At 44.7% G+C, this 17,093-nt stretch overlaps 1 protein-coding gene across 1 annotated transcript in view; it reads right to left on the bottom strand.

The window, feature by feature from the left end:
- Positions 1-17,093, bottom strand: part of CHRNA7 (cholinergic receptor nicotinic alpha 7 subunit) — a 95,449-nt gene that overhangs the window by 61,342 nt on the left and 17,014 nt on the right. The window lies entirely within an intron of this gene.

The following is a 17,093-nucleotide window of genomic DNA, read 5'->3' as shown; positions in this document are numbered from 1 at the left end:
CACTTCCCCCCCGAGAACCCCCAACCCTCCCCCTGCTCCTTGTCCCCTGACTGCCCCCTCCTGGGACCCCTGCCCCTAACTGCCCCCCAGGACTCCACCCCCTACCTAAGCCTCCCTGCCTCTTGTCCCCTGACTGCCCCCTCCTGAGACCCTCTCCCCATCCTAACTGGCCCCCTAGGACTCTACTGTACCCTGACTGCCCCAACCCTTATCCACACCCCCACCCCCACCCCCAGACAGACCCCTGGGACTCCCACGCCCCATCCAACCACTCTCCACCCCCTGACAGCCCCCCCCAGAACTCCCGACCTATCTAAACCCCTCTGCTCCCTGTCCCCTGACTGCTCCGATCCCTCTCCCCACTTCTGCCCCCTGAGAGACCCGCCCCCAGAACTCCCAAACACCCCCCCCGCTCCTTGTCCCCTGACTGCCCCCTCCTGGGACCCCTGCTCCTAACTGCCCTCCAGAACCCCACCCCCTACCTAAGCCTCCCTGCTCCTTGTCCCCTAACTGCCCCCTCCTAAGACCCCCCGCAAATGCCCCCTAGCACCCTACCCCCTACCTGTACCCTGACTGCCCAAAACCTTATCCACACCCCCACCCCCAGAAAGCCCCCCCCCTGAACTCCCGACCACCCCCCCCCCCCCCGTCTCTTGACTGCCCCCTCCAAAACCTCCCTGCCCCTTCTCCGACCCCCTGGCTCCCTTGTTGTTGGCCTTTGCCAAACGTCTCTGTGAGCTTGCTCAGGAACGGCCTGAGCCCTTAGTTCCGGCATGCTGGGCAGCAGTGGGGGAGGAGCTCCAGACTGCCGGAGGCGATCTGCGAATGCAGGGAGAGAGGGAGTGATCTCTGCTGCAGGGGAGGCGGAGGAGGGGCTCTCTCTGGCTGTCGGAGCCCCATGTAAGTGGCACCATCCGGCCGGCTGCCCTGTTAGCCGCGCGCTCTGCATGGGGGGGGGAAGTCCGGACATTTACAAATTCCCCCCGGACGCTATTTTTAGCTCAAAAAGCCGGACATGTCCGGGGGAATCCGGACGAATGGTAACCGTAAGCAACATCTGGGCCTTAGTTTTTACACCATACTTACTCTGCAAACTCTCATTATCCTTCTTGTTCATCACTGATGTTCATTCGACTTTGCCTGAGTGAAGGCCTCATCCTCAGTTATGGCCCTACCTGTTCTCTTCCAACTTCCTAGCAAAGAAGTGGATGTTATAAATACACTCAACTACGACTCGCTGTGGAGCTCCAGTTATAACAGGCATTAACTACATCATGGTACCCCTCCAGCTCATACCGAGACTTTATTGCAATAGTAGCTGCTTTTTATTTTAACTTATTACAAAAAAGAGTGGTGTGTAACTCTGAACACGCATTTATTTTCAAAGAAGAATAGAAAATATGCTTATTAAGTCAACAGAATAAATCCCAGCTAATCAAATACTTTTTTAACACACCTTGTTTTCCACAATATTATCATGGACAGGATACTTGAAAAAGAGAGAGAGAGACCACATTTGATCTGCTTGATTTATGAATTCGCACAACTCACTGCACACATTTCTATTCATCTCAATTATAAAATATATCTGAAGACTTAAAACTGTAGTTACATTTACTGAGCATGCACTGTAATAACTGTATTCTGTACATTTATTTTAGGGATAAATTTCGATTCCATTGAATTCACTCGCCAAACTCCCAGTGACTTCAATCGGACCAGGATTTAACCCTGAATTAGAGTTAAATGCTAGATTTAGGGCCAGATTCACATTGACACTCAGACAATGCAGAGGAGCTAGACTCTAACTGGCATCAGAAAACTGATAATCTCACCATGGGTAGGGAAGCTCTTAAGTGGCAGAAGGCTGGCAGTGTGTTCCTGTGCTAACTTCCCCACACACACCCCAAATCACACAGGAGACCTATTAGGGGATGGTGGGGAGGAGAGAAAGCAAGGAGGGAGGAAGTTGGCTTTACCAGTTCTCAGCTGGTATGTGTTCCCTTAGAGACCACACACCACTGGTGTAAGTTAGAGTAGTCTATCTACGAGCTGCTCTAACTCATGCTGGAACCAGGTGTAGCACAGAATGGTCCAGAGCTTAGGCACAAGAAGGGATCCATCTCTCTCACTTTATATTTTAGTTTATTACAGTTTGAGGGGTTTTTTTTAAAACTTTCCATATAGAACCTGCACAGCCAGCCAATACACAATGTATAAATCAAAGGGCCAGGGAAGCTTCTAATTAAAGTTTTATGACTTTTTGATTTACTCTATGTTTACACTTATCTCTTATTTACACTGTCTCTCTCTCTTTCTCTCACTCACTCAAGTATTTATCCTCACCATAAGCATATAAGGTACAGAAGTATTATCCCAGGGGTTCTCAAACTGGGGGTCATGACCCCTTGAGGGGTCATGAGGATATTACTGGGGAGGGGGGTCACAAGCTGTCAGCCTCCACCCCGAACCCCGCTTTGCCTCCAGCATTTATAATAGTGTTAAATATTTTTAAAAAGTGTTTTTAATTTATAAGGGGGGGTCGCACTCAGAGGCTTGCTATGTGAAAGGGGTCACCAGTACAAAAGTTTGAGAACCACTGTATTATCCCCATTAACAAATGAAGAACTGAGACAGAAAGATCAGACAAGTTGTCCAAGGTCATACAGAAAGTCCATGGCAAAGCCATGGATTGACCATAGCTCCAAGTCCCATTCTAGTGCCTCGACCAGAAGACAATCCTTCTTTCCTATGGTGATTGGAGGTCTAGAAATACACCAGACCCAAGCATCAACCCCCGTGAAAAGCCGCCAACATACTTCATTGATAAGATCAACCAAATATGTATGGAGCTGACGGGGAAAGAAAATTCCACTCCCAAGCTTTTATTCACCTCACCACCCCGACTGAGTTTGGCCTTATCATACACACCAAAGCCATTTTAAAGCCACAACCTGTGAAACAGATCCTTGCCCCTCCTGACTGGTAAAAGCCAGTAAAGAGCAACTATGTCTTCTACTAAGGGAAATGGTTAATGACTCTTTCAGAGAAACACACCTACCAGGCTCCTTGAAAAATGCAGTAGTTCACCCAATCCTCAAAAAGCCAACACTCAGCCACAAAGCTCTCTCCAACTCCTGTCCCATCTCCAGCTTCTCATTGCTAGACAAAATAAATGTGAAAGTAGTAACCCATCAGTGAGCATCCTGGATATCTCACAATCAAAATTCAGACCAGGCCACAGCACAGAGACAGCTCTGTTGGCACTAAAAGATGACCTCTTCGTGTCCAGGGATGAAGATAAGATCTCCAGGCTCACACTACCGACCTCTTTGAAGCCTTTGACACAGTGGACACAGTGGACTCCAGCTGTGTCACTGCTAATGTGACACAGCTGGAGTAGATGGTCCAGCACTATAACAGCTCCAACTGTTCCTTTCCAGCAGAGTTCAGAGCAGTGATGGGTAACTGCTCCTCCCTCCCAAAAGCCCTCACCTGTAGGGTCTCGCAGTGATCAATACTGTCCCCTCTTTTCTTCAATATCTACATGAGACCACTCAGAGATGTAGTGAGACACTAGAGGCTTAGCTGCCAACGGTACGCTGATGACACTCAACTTTATAGCTCATTCTTAAAAGATGCAATCACCCCCACTACTACAATGTCAGAGCCTGGCCATCTTTAGGAAATGTTATAAAACCTTCCTCTTTGAGAAAGCTTTTTCCACAGTAAGTGGCACTGTCCCAATACAAACATCCTCCCCAACCCCAGCATCCCCAAAAAACCATACCCCAAGCAGAATTTTGACCCCAAAAGGGAGAAGTGCCAGAGACTCCATGAAGACCACTAGAGATTTCATTATTTCTATTGATTTTACATGTGAGGTGCTTAGATACTATATTGATGGGTGGTAGTATAAAAAGCAAGATAAATACCATAGATAGAAAAGGGTTCAAATGTAAAACTATTTACATCTGTTTGTATAATTAAAGAAAATTATACTGATTTTATTAAAATAGTAACTCAAAAGTATTTTACTTGATAATGCATTCAGCATGGGAGTCAGGAGGTTTGAGTACCAAGTCATGTAACCTATCTTGCCTCAGTTTCCCCACTTTTAAAATCGGGATAATGACCCTTATCCACATCTAAAAATGTTCCTTGAGGTCTATTAATTAAAAACTCTTTAGTGGTGCTAAGTAGCATTAATATAACTATTATTTATTTAGTTCACTATTTTGAGTAGGGGAGGAGAGAGGGTTTTACTTCTTGCTAACTTCAAGCCATTCTATGAATTCACAATTTTCTGGATATTAGTATAGCCAGATCTGATTTAATTTATTACTAATGATAATAGCACTACAGTGACCTGTACTAAATCTGTGATAAGAAAAAGTCCTCTTTGGACTGTACCTGCACATAAATGTTCCCACAACTCAAGATACTGAAGTTCTATATTTAACCCTTCACAACAGAATTTGCTCTGATTTTGTACAATTTAAGCAGCATGTAAGTAAATATGATTTAGTTTTCAGTTCAAATCTATCTCCATCCAAACTGGAAAGTGCAAGTGTTGTAATGGGTCAAGCACTTCCACAAAAATGGAAAAATCCCTAATTTTATAGTAAATATTGTATAGCTGTTACTTTATAATAAATGGCAAGTTATTCCTTTAGGATTCAGAGTAATAAAAATTATGATGACGTTTATATGCACAGAATCCCCTAGTAAACACCAACAAATGTTATGGATAACTCTGACCAAGCATCGTATGATCAACAGAGCTTTTGTGAACTGTTACACAGAAGCTGCAAATTCTTCAAAATTCATGAGTTATCTGCTATTCTGCAATTCAATCCTACATTAGGCAAAAGAGTAGGCTAGCACATACATTTCTAAAGCTCCTCTCCATATAGTTTCTGCAAATGGTATAGTACAATAGCAGCAGGTTCATGATCTTTCCACATATCAGGTAGCTCCTTAAGCTCCCAGCCCCCCCACAGCTGACTATCAGCTCAGGGTGTCTGAGCAGCAGTGGGTGGTTTGATTGAATATCTGATATTTCCATCCAGTTGGGCAGTAACTGATTAGTGCATTTAGTAGGGCTGTCAAGCAATTAAAAAAATTAATCGTGATTAATCACGCTGCTAAACAATAATAGAATACAATTTATTTAAATATTTGTGGATGTTTTCAACATTTCAAATGTATTGATTTCAATTACAACACAGAATACAAAGTGTATAGTGCTCACTTTATATTTAGTTTTAATTACAAATATTTGCACTGTAAACAACCAAAAGAAATAGTATTTTTCAATTCACCTAATACAAGTACTGTAGTGCAATCTCTTTATCATGAAAGTTGAACTTAACAGTGCTGGGTTTACAGTGGCTCCATGGAGCCGGACCCATGCTGAGAAGGGGCCCCAGCCTGCTCCACTTGCACTGCACCCCGAGACCCCGCTGGCTCGCCCCGCTCACCACTTGCTCCTCTCAGCCTGCCTGCCGGCTGACCGAGGGCTCCTCTACGCTCCATGGCCCCACCCCCTGCTCCTCTCAGCCCCCTGGCAGGACCCCAGTGCACCTCTGGCTCTAGGCAGTCTCTGCTTCCCACCACCTGTGGGGCCCCCACTGTCTCCCTGAAGCTGAGCTGCTTGGGACTGGTGCAGAAGCCTGGCCAGTCTCAGCCAGAGGTGTGGGGGATGGGGGAGACAGTGTGGAGGGCTTGGCTGGGCCCCTCCAGGCAAGTGTGTCTTGAGGGAGCCCGGCTGGCGCAGGCCCTGGCCTGGCAGATCGCGCCACTCCTGAGGGGCTGGAGCAATTCCCGGCCCCGGCTGCGCTGCTGGCTCAGCCCAGCAGGCACAATCTCCTCCCAGCAGGGCCAGTGAGTGCGGCCGGGAAGCAGGGCTTGGGGGAGTGGGTCTGTGGGGAGTATGGGGCGTGCTGGGCTGTGAAGGGGCGGGGAAGATCTGTGTGTTGGGGCACTAGGGAGTTGGGGTTCTGTGGAGGGTGCTGGGCAGTTGTGGAGGAGCTGTGGGCAGGGGTGGTGTTTTGCAGGGCGCTGTGCTTTGTGGGTGGGTCTGGGGGGCGCTGGGCATAGTGGGTCCGGGGGGCCTCTGGCCATAGGGAGTCGGGGGGCGTTGGGTGGGGGGGGCTGTGGGATGTGGCATGGGCCTGCCCCCGAGGGAAAGGGGCATGCTGGCAGCACAGGGCCGGGCAGGCCACTGTACGTCTGGCAACTGCCAGTTTGTAAATAGTGCCCTTGGATTGGGCGGAGCAGGGCTTCTCCTGCCATGCCGTGCCCCAATGCCTCTAGCTGCCCCCTCGCTCCGGGGACTGACCTCCCTGCGCCATGCTCCATTGCCTCCGTGGGGGCCCACTAATGTTTGGCGCCGGGCACACAAAAGATTAATCCAGTCCTGCTTACAAATCTGGAATTATGTACAAAAAATAACTGCATTCAAAAAGAAAACAATGTAAAACCTACAAGTCCACTCAGTCCTACTTCAGCCAATCGCTCCGACAAACAAGTTTGGTTACAATTTGCAGGAGGTAATGCTGCCGGCTTCTTTTTTACGTCACCTGAAAGTGAGAACAGGTGTTTGCATGGCACCGTTTTAGCCGGCGTCGCAAGATATTTACATGCCAGAGCCGCTAAAGATTCATATGTCCCTTTATGCTTCAACCACCATACTAGAGAACGTGTCCATGCTGATGACTGGTTCTGCTCAATAGCGATCCAAAGCAGAGCGGACCAACGCTTGTTTGTCTTAGCAATTGGCTGAACAAGAAGTAGGGCTGAGTGGACTTGTAGGCTCTAAAGTTTTACATTGTTTTGTTTTTGAATGCAGTTATGTAACAAAAAAAATCTACATTTGTAAGTTACATTTTCACGATAAAAAGCTTGCACGACAGTACTTGTATGAGATGAATTGAAAAATACTATTTCTTTTGTTTACATTTTTAAAGTGCAAATATTTGTAATAAAAATAATATGAAGTGAGCTCTGTACACTTTGTATCCTGTGTTGTAATAGAAATCAATATATTTCAAAATGTAGAAAAACATCCAAAATATTTAATAAATTTCAATTGGTATTCTATTGTTTAACAGTGCGATTAATCACAATTAATTTTTGAGTTAATCGCCTGAGTTAACTGTGATTAATCAACAGCCCTAGCATTTAGTGATATTGTTGTAGCATCAACCTGATTAAGAGGCCTGTTTCTCCCACTGAATTAGACAATGGAACTCTGGAATTCTTCAGGGAACATTTCTAGGGCTGCCAACCTCAGAAACATCCTCGTTATAACTAAGGCTACGATTTTGTTAGGGAGGTCGTGAAAGTCATGGAATCCATGACTTCCAAAGACCTCCGTGACTTCAGCCCCAGCGGCTGGGAGCTGCAGGGTCCCGCTGCCTCGCGCAGTGGCAGGGAGCTGTAAGGTACCCCCAGCTGCCATGGGCAGTAAGGGTACTCAGCAGCTCCCCGGCTTCCGCAGGAGAGGGGGCAGGGGGACCCTGGAGCTCTGAGCCTGCCCCCAGGTGGTGGGGGCCCTGGACCTCCCAGTCACCCCGCAGTTACCTAGACCCTTCCCATTTTATCATGGATATTTTTAATAAAAGTCAGGGACAAGTCAAGGGTTTCCATTAATTTTTCTTTATTGACCATGACAAAAAGCTTAGCCTTAGTTATAACAACCGAACAAACAAGAAGCCACTAAAACACCACATGGAGCTGTTTTAGAAGTAAATCTGCACATTGGTTCAGGACACCAGGGATGTTTATTGGTTGATTTCCCTGCAGGTGGTTCCATTAACAAGGTTAAATAAGTGGTAAGCAGACACGCGATTATGGGCTTCATACCACTTCCTAAGCACTTCAGATAGATTACCTGTCTAAATTTCCCTAATTTTATATTTCTGCAAATAGAATCATAAAGTGCTTTGTTCTTGGTGCCTCCCATTTTAGGCTAAATTTTGCCTTCAGTTAATTGTATGTAAATCAATGGGGTGACACTGATGTAAGTGAAGGGAGAGTCTAACTCTTCTTCTTTCTGGTTATTCTTAGGGAGCAAACATGTTTAATTTTCAACAACATAAAGAGGTTGGTTTTTGCTACTCCATATGCTAGTGCTTTTATATGTAGCGTACATTGTCACTGTCTCATTCCAAGTATATCTAAGCTAAAAGCTAGACGCATTGGTTTGAAGACTGACAGGCAAACAAGTTCTATTCAGAAGACACAATATTAATTCAAATAAGTACCATGTTTGGTTATAATATTTAAGATCTGAATTCTTCTATTGGAGAAGTAGTCTATAATTTGGAAAAGGGTTTTCTTTCATTCTATTGACATTCTATTGAAAGTAGTTTGTTCATATTCCATCATCACTTTTTATATCAATAAGTTGCACGGTAATAACTTATTATGGGTATATCCTTTTCTGCAAGAGTTCATATAAGTTTAAATTAAAAGGAGAGTATCTAACATTTTATTTACTACTTTTGGAACACAGCAGTATGTAGGGGCAGATCCACAACTGATGTAAATCAATGTAGCTCTATTGACCCCAACAGACTTACACCAGTTGAAGACAGGAATGTTGTAAAAATCGAACATGGACAAAATTCAGCCCTCACATACTCGTCTATTTCCCATTAACTTCCGCAGGGATGTAACATTGTAGAATTTGGTCCATATATGTAAAGAGAAAAGTTTTTGTTTTCCCTGTGCAGCATGTATTACGTAATAATTTGATTTACTGTTCAATGGCTGCAACATAAAACAGTACTTAGTCTCCATTGTTCTCTTTTTTAAAAAACAACTGAAGAACAATAACTCTGAATTTTCTTTTCCATTGAATATATTTATTTCAATCCCAAAACTTTCTTGACTTACCAGTTATGTAGAAGACTACTTGAACTAGCCAGGCTCAGAGCACAGAAACTACGTCCAATGCTGTAATTTTATTTTATTAGCTGCTTTAGGGTGACTATTAATAACGACTGTAAGACATGTGAATTTGCTGATTCTGTTATTTTAGTAAAAGGTACTATGTAAAATGTGAAAGCTTTATGTTCTCATCCCTGTACTCTATAGCAATCCATCATTAAAGAACCTCTTTTTTCCAGGACCTTAATCATTTTCACAGTAAGGCTTCAAACCTCCTCAATCACAGGTGGCATATTATTAAATGCCCACTTATAAAGATGATGCGTTAACTGCTATATTTTTTGAATTAATGGAGAATCCATACCTACATAGTTGGGAAATGTAAAGAAGTGAAGTAGTTTGCTTCTATGAATACTGCTAATTAGTTAATTCATTGCAAATTATTTGCCTACAATTGTACCCCAAAAGGAAAATGGAAGAAGAGGAGGTTACTCACCTGTGCAGTAACTGATGTTCTTCAAGATGGGTGTCCCTGTGGGTGTCCACTGCAGGTGTCGGTGTGCCCTGCGCCTTCGCTTGGAGATTTTTACGGCAGTACCCACACAGGCCTCACGTGCCAACCGTGTCTCAATTTGCATGGCCAGGCTCCTCAGTTCCATCTCTACAATGGAGACCACTCTGACTTCAAAGCAGAGCGGAAGAGGATGGGTAGTGGAGCACCCACAGGGACACTCATCTTGAAGAATGTCAGCTACTGCACAGGTGAGTAACCTCCTCTTCTTCTTCAAGAGATATCCTTGTGGGTGCTCCACTCCAGTTGACTGAAAAGCAGTGTCTCTTAAGGAAGTAGGGACTTCGGATCTGGTAGGAAAGCTGTGGATAACACAGCCCGGCCCTTACAAGTATCAGTTAGGAGTCCTTGAGTAAGAGCATAGTGTTTTGCAAATGTATACTCAGAAGCCCAAGTGGCAGCCTTGCAAATATCTGCGAGGGAAACGTTACGTAGGAAAGCCACAGACGTCGATTCCTTATGATGTTGAATCTGTCGAGCGGGAGAGATGAAAGTCTGGTTATGGAGTCGAGGTGTGCACCTATGAACTCCAGTTGTTGAGTAAGAGTCAATGTGGATTTATTTTTGTTTATTTGTAGGCCAAAATCCTGGAAACAGTCAATGGTCATATGTATGGCTTGAACGGCCTCCTCGAAAGTCTGCACTTTGAGCAGGCAATCATCCAGGTAAGGAAAAATTATCACTCCTTTTTTCCTTAGGTGAGCCGTTACCACCGCAAGAATCTTGGAGAAAACGCAGGGTACTGTTGAGAGGCCAAAGGGCAGAACCTGTATTGGTAGTGATTTGAGCCCATAACAAATCTGAGAAAATGTCTGTGGGCAGGATGTATAATTACATGAAAATAGGCATCCTGCAGGTCTAGGGCTGAAAACCAGTCTCCCTGCTCCAGCGCTGGAATTATGGTTGTGAGGGTAACCATTTTGAATTTTTGCTTTTTGACAAACTTGTTGAGTCGTCTGAGGTTGCAAATGGCCATCCCCCATCTTTCTTTTCTGTTAAAAAATAGTGGGAGTAAAACCCCTTTCCTTTGTGTTGGTCAGGCACTGTCTCCACTGCTCTTATTTGCAGGAGATGTTGTACCTCTCGGTGTAGCAAGTGGTCATGAGAGGAGTTCCTAAAGAGGGACGGGGGGGGGGTATAGACAGGAAGGGAATGGAGTAGCCCAATCTGATGACCTCTAGGGCCCATTAATCCGTAGTGATGGCCTGCCAGTTGTGGTAGAAAGGGAGCAAATGGTGCGCAAAAATCTGGGTAGGTAGTATGAGCGCTGGAGTGGGTGGGAGGTCTTCTATACCCTTGACCATAGCTTCAAATCTGCTTGTTAGGTGGAGGGGGTTGGGACAGTGCCGACGGTGTGGGGCGACGACATTGGTGCTTAGGTCTCTAGCATTGTTGATTTTGTTGATCATATAATCTCTGGTGTTGTTGAGTGTAGGCCGGACAACGTGGGCATTGATAAGGCTGATACCTATATTGTCTCATTCTAGTCGATGGTGTGTGGATTTCTAGGGATCTGAGCGTCGCTCTGGAGTCCTTCATGGTGTACAACACTTCATTTGTCTTTGTAGTGAATAACTTCTTTCCATCGAAGGGGAGATCCTCCATGGTATTTTGAATCTCATGTGGGAAAGAAGATGTAAATCATGAAGCCCGACGCATAACGACAGCCGTCATGGTGGACCTGGCAGCCGTATCCGCAGCATCAAGGGCAGCCTGTAGTGCTGTGTGAGAAATGATTTGTCCCTCAGAGACTACAGCTTTGAATTGTTGTTTCTTGTCTTCTGGGATGTCATTAATAAAGTCCATGAGTTTCCTGTAATTTCTGTGGTCATATTTGGCCAGTAGAGCCACGTAATTAGCCACCCTGAATTGCAGTGTAGATAACGCATAAGCTTTTCAGCCGAGTGGGTCTAGTCTTTTACTCTCCTTGTCAGAGGGATTGGACAAGGGTGGATAAATGCTGCTATTTGTTCCTTTGGTTGGCTGCTTCAACTACCACCAAATTTGGTGCTGGGTGTGCGAAAAGGAATTCTGAGCCCTTGAATGGGACATAGTATTTCCGGTCTGAGTGTTTGCAGGTAGGGGTTAGAATTGCTGGTGTTTGCCAGATATTCTTGGCAGGGTCCATAATGGCTGCATTAATAGGGAGGGCAATCTTGGATGTGCTGGAAGGTTGTAATATGTTGGTCAGCTTGTGGTGATTTTCCAACACCTCCTCCAGAGTAATCTTGAGTTTGTTAGCCAATCTTTTGAAGAGGTCCGGAAAATGAGTAACATCATCTGCTGTTGTTGGAGGTGGGGGCATAATAGCCTCGTCTGGTGAGGGCGATGAGTTATTATTGGTTGGAGAGGTGTCAGGTGCCCCCTCTTCCATGTGCAGGGTTGCAGATTGTCCTTTAGTTGCAGAAGTATGCACAGGCTCAGGAGGAGATCTGTTGTCATCTCTTCTGGGGCTGTGTCAGTCACTATAGTGTCTCCTGTATGATCCTCATGGGCTCCTGTAATGCCATTGTCTGGGGCATGGCACTGGTGGTCCCATCCTCGGGTGTCCATATCAGGGTGGTAGGTCCTTGGAATATGAGGACTTTGGTCTCCTTGGTCCCATGCTAGTAGGAGTGCGAAGAGGGGAGGAATGGTATGGTGAAAAAAATCCCTGAACATCATCATCCTCATCACTAGAGAAGTGAGAGGGAATAACGGTTAGCTGTCGAAGCCATGCTGATGGTTCTGGTGAGAGATCAGTACCGAGCAGCGGGGATTCTGGGGTCAGTGATACTAGCAAATCCCTTGAATGAATGAACTGCAGTACTGAGGTAGTTGCAGCCATAGTATATTGTGTTGGAGGCGACGGCAGTGCCGTGGGGTCGGCCGATGCCGAGTGCTGCTGTGCCGTATGGGTAGGCATGGGTGGTTGAGGTGTTGGTGCCGCGGCAGCAATCGTACTTGGCTGTGGCATGGGCAGGTTTTGCTGAATTGGCACTGGGTCTTTTGCAGTGCTGATCGGTGCCGTATGAGAAGAGGCAGGCAACTTTAAGCCTGAAGCCTCAGCGCCGGAGCGGTGCGTATCAGCAGCAGCCGGGATACGGGCAGTGCCGGAGGTGCCCGGAGCATCGTATGTGCTGAGCCGCACAGCGGTCAGCACCGACAAGACAGACCTGCTCGGAGATCGTTTGGAACGCAGTTGCTCTCTGTGAGGAGAGGAAGGTGGCCATTTTTTTATCCTTTACTGACTTAGCTGGACTTTGTCTTGAAGAGGACTCCGCACCTGGGTCAGAGGCAGGTCTGAGGGACTTCTCCTTTGAGATTAACTTGAGTCTCAGGTCTCTGTCTTTTCATGCCCTGGCCTTTAACTTTCTGCACTGGGCACATTTTTGGGGGACGTGGGACTCCCCCAAACAGTGAACACATTGAGAGTGGCTGTCCGAGATGGGAATGGCATCTCTGGATGTAGTGCATCTCCTAAAACCTGGTGAGCCAGGCATAGTATGAACTGACAGGAAAACGGGAAGGGGAAAAAAAAAATTTTCTTTGCCAAGAACGGGAAAAGGAGAATTCAAACTAAATACTGGGTAAAAGTATGTAAAAACTAACTAAACTAGCTAAAGTGGGGGAAAAATTGAGCGAGTCTGCTGAGCTCCAGCTCAGGCCAGGACGGTGGAGAAGGAACTGGAGAGCCCAGCTGCACATGTGTGCTATTGAGGCACAGTTGGCACGTGAGGCGGGCACCGCACATGTGCAGCCTGCACAGGCATTGCTGTAAAAATCTCTGTGCGAAGGCACAGAGATGCACCAACACCTGGAGTGGAGCACCCACAGGGACATCTCTCTCAAAGAAGAAGTTGTTAAAATCTTTGGGTCAAAATTACAGATGGGCTCAAATCAAAACCCCAGATCCAAATTCCCACTCCCTCTCATAAAATATGGAACACGTTTCACCATGAATTTTCTGCTTTACATTCATAAAATGATGGACAGAGGTCATGACCTGATTCTTTCTCTGAAAGCAATGAACCAAATTCCACCCTGAGTCAGATTACACAGGTATAAATTAGGGTGGAATTTGCCTAATATGGATAAATCTTACCTAACCAGAGAGATTTCTGGGACATGTATTAACATGATTATTGTATTAACAAGAGTTGTAATATGCAGAACACGGCAGGTAATTGTCCCATTCTAAGTAGCATTGTGAGGCTTCAGTTGGAGAACTGTGTCCAATTCTGGGTGCCACAATTTAGGAAAGATGTGAACAAGCTGGAGAAAATCCTGAGGAGAGTAACAAAAATTATAACAGGTTTAGAAAACCTGACATGAGGAAAGGTTAACAAAACTGCACAAACGTAGTCTTGAGAAAAGACGACTGAGGTGGAACCTTGTCACAATCTTCAAGTATAGTGAGGGCTTTTATAAAGAAGACAGCAATCAATTATTCTCCATGTCCACCGAAGGTAGGACAAGAAGTAATGGGCTTAATCTTCAACAAGGGAGATTTAGGTTAGATTTTAGGGAAAATATTCTAAATATAAGGGTTGTTCAGCACTGGAATATGCTTGCAAGGGATGTTATGGAATCCTCATCATTAGAGGCTTTTTTAAGAACAGGTTGGACAAACACATAAGAACAGCCATGCTGGTCAGACCAAAAGTCCATGTAGCCCAGTATCCTGTCTTCCGACAGTGGCCAATGCCAGGTGCCCCATAGGGAATGAACAGAACAGGTTATCATCAAGTGATCCATCCCCTGTCACCCATTCCCAGCTTCTGGCAAACAGAGGCTAGGGCCGGGTTCTCACAATAATTTTTTTGGTGGGCTCAGAATGCAGACATCACCTCTTACTGGTGGCTGCTCAGACAATTTTTCTTGAAGTATTTAACTAACTTTAGAAAAAACAAATAAATATGCATATATACATGTCCAAATCATAGTAATTTATTAATTAGGGGTTTTTTGAAGACTCAATAATAAAAATAACGTACAGTTGTCTCCATTCTTTACTGGACCTAAGCAGAATAGAAACACAAATAAGGTGCTCTGCATGTACTTGTCCTTTTTTATTGTTTCTTCTGCTTTTTGTTTGAATTTTTTAGACTTGCTAGCTAGTAAGTTTGCTGCTGTGAAAAGTGACATTTGCAAGTTTGTTAATATCACGTTTCACAGCAGCAGATCCCTTAGCTAACGGGGAGGCAGTGAAAAGTGATATTAACAAACTTGCAAATATCACTTTTCACAGCAGACTTACTCAGCCCTGGCAAGCTGGGGGACAAGTTAAGCCTTGAATGGGGAGGTGGGTAGGGAGGCAGCAGGGACCATGAGAGGGATGGTGAGCCCGGGGACGGAGTCCTGCAGCCGGGAGATGGAACCCGCCGCTGCCGCAGCCCAAGCCCAGAGCCCGAAGTCCCACGGTCAGAGCCCGTGGCAGGGGCCCGCTGCCATGCATGTCGCCCACTACCCAAGGACTGAGGCCAGAAGCCTGAGCCACACTGCCCCTGGGAAGGTGGGGAACACACACCAGCTGTCTGTTCCTCCGGTATTTGTGGCTCCAGAGGAGGGCAGGGCCCAACCCATCTTGGCAGCCCCAAAGGAGGGGCCGCTATTTTGCCCCTCCTCCCTCAATCACCACTCAAGAGGCTATGGCCGCAAGAAAAGCCCCTGGTGACCTCAGGGCTGGTCTAAGTTTACTTGGTCTTGCCTAAGCACAGGGGGCTGGACTTGATGATTTCTCAAAGTCCCTTCCAGCCCTACATGTCTATGATATTTTAATTTCTCTGGTTAGGCAAGATTTATCCATATTAGGCAAATTCTACCCTAATTTACACCCTACAGTTGATGTTGCATTATCCAGTCACCATGGTCTAAATTTTCAGAGGCTAACTAGTAATTTGGGGTGGCTCCATTTTGTTTACCCAACTAGAGGCACCTTAAGCAGTCTGATTTTTAGCAAGTGGTGAGCACATAACTCTGAAAAATGAGGCCCCTTTAAGTGCCTCAAGTTGGACACTGAAAAATGAGGCACACAAAAAGTCACTTGTCACTTTTGAAAATTATGACTTCTCAATGGAAGCTTTGCACTCCACCTAGAACCTTTTGGTAGACAGCTGTGCTTGGCTCACTCCATCCTACTTTAATAGCTGCCAAAGCACAGCTAAAACCTAGCTTAATTATTGACCTTAGCCTCACGTCCCCAACCACGGTGCTGGAATTCTGAAGACCAAAGAAATAAATTAGGAGAAGTATTTGACGATAGAATTTTGTTTATTTACTTTTATTTAACACAATCATTCAGTCTGCTGATTTGCTGTCACACTCAGGATATATTTTCACTGTTTTTCCTTTTCACCCACCTTTACTATGGTCTCAAGTATTCCTTGGGGTACACACAGACCCAAAATGAAAGAACTAACAAAAGCCAACAATGTCCAATGCAAAGGTCTTTGATTTTGCAGATGTGTCCCCCTTAATCTTATTTACAAATATGTTTTGCATGCATTTATTATGGTATAGGAAACCTTATTTATGAGATTGATGGGTTTAATGAGGAATTAGACTCTATTTATATGAGCAATTCAAATTATGCTATTTATATTACATATTAGAATCATCTATGTGCTTTCCTTCTGAGCATGCACATTTCAACTAGAATTCTGAAAATGCATCATTTCCACCACACTAGGGTAATATCCAAGTCACTGTATACATTCTTTCTTTACACTTATTGGGCTTGAAACCCAGACAAGCCCTAATGCCCTAGTACTATCAAGAGTCACTATCCACCCTTTGTGTCTCATCTCCTGACAGAGAATGGGGGCTCTGCATTCATGGTTCATGGAGTCCTATCATTAAACCCCTTTGTTTTCAGTTTAAACTCATTTTTACCGAAAAATTCCTGGGCTTTACAAAAAGTATTATTCAGTTTTTTCAGATTTTCACCCTACTTTTGTATCATTCAAATATATACAAAATAATTTGTTTTATTATGAAAATACAATACATTGCATGAGATACATGTATTACGATCATACATTAGTCTGTGTGTATATGCAAAGCTGCCTGTTGAAGTAAGGCTGTTTTGTGTATCTTCTAGACTAATACATAAACAAACAGGCATGCACGCAAGCTCTGAAGTGCGTGCGCATCTGAACGTACTGATGACTCTCACGCCCACCACATACATATTTCAAGCTGTTAGCAGATAACAGTTTAAATATGATACACTAAAATGGGAAGAAAATGAAAATCTGTATCAGAATACGTTTCAGAACACAAGGAAGTACAGGTATTCGAAAGTTTTAAGAAAACAAAAACAGGAGAAAAGGATGAAGTTGAGTGGATGCTCTGCAAATGGTGTGGCCCAGTTATTAAATGTAAATATTTATAGGCTAATAGTTCTAAGTGTACAACAGTAAACTGTTTATTGAAATGAAAAGTTGTATTTGGGGATTAGAGATATATTGTTTTCTTAAACTCAGAGGTGGTATTGTGTTTTGAGTTCTGCAGCTAACCATATGGATGAACAGAATTCAAAGCATTAATCTACTGAAAACTTTTCAAATAAACCCCAATATTTACCCAGAAAAATTATTAATAGGTTTTTGCACTGATTTTCACCTGTTTTTGTTGTTGTGGT

Source organism: Chrysemys picta, chromosome 10 (genome assembly GCF_011386835.1).
Source record: "Chrysemys picta bellii isolate R12L10 chromosome 10, ASM1138683v2, whole genome shotgun sequence".
In the NCBI taxonomy this organism is placed as follows: domain Eukaryota; kingdom Metazoa; phylum Chordata; order Testudines; family Emydidae; genus Chrysemys; species Chrysemys picta.
This window is presented reverse-complemented; position numbering and strand designations above follow the sequence as displayed.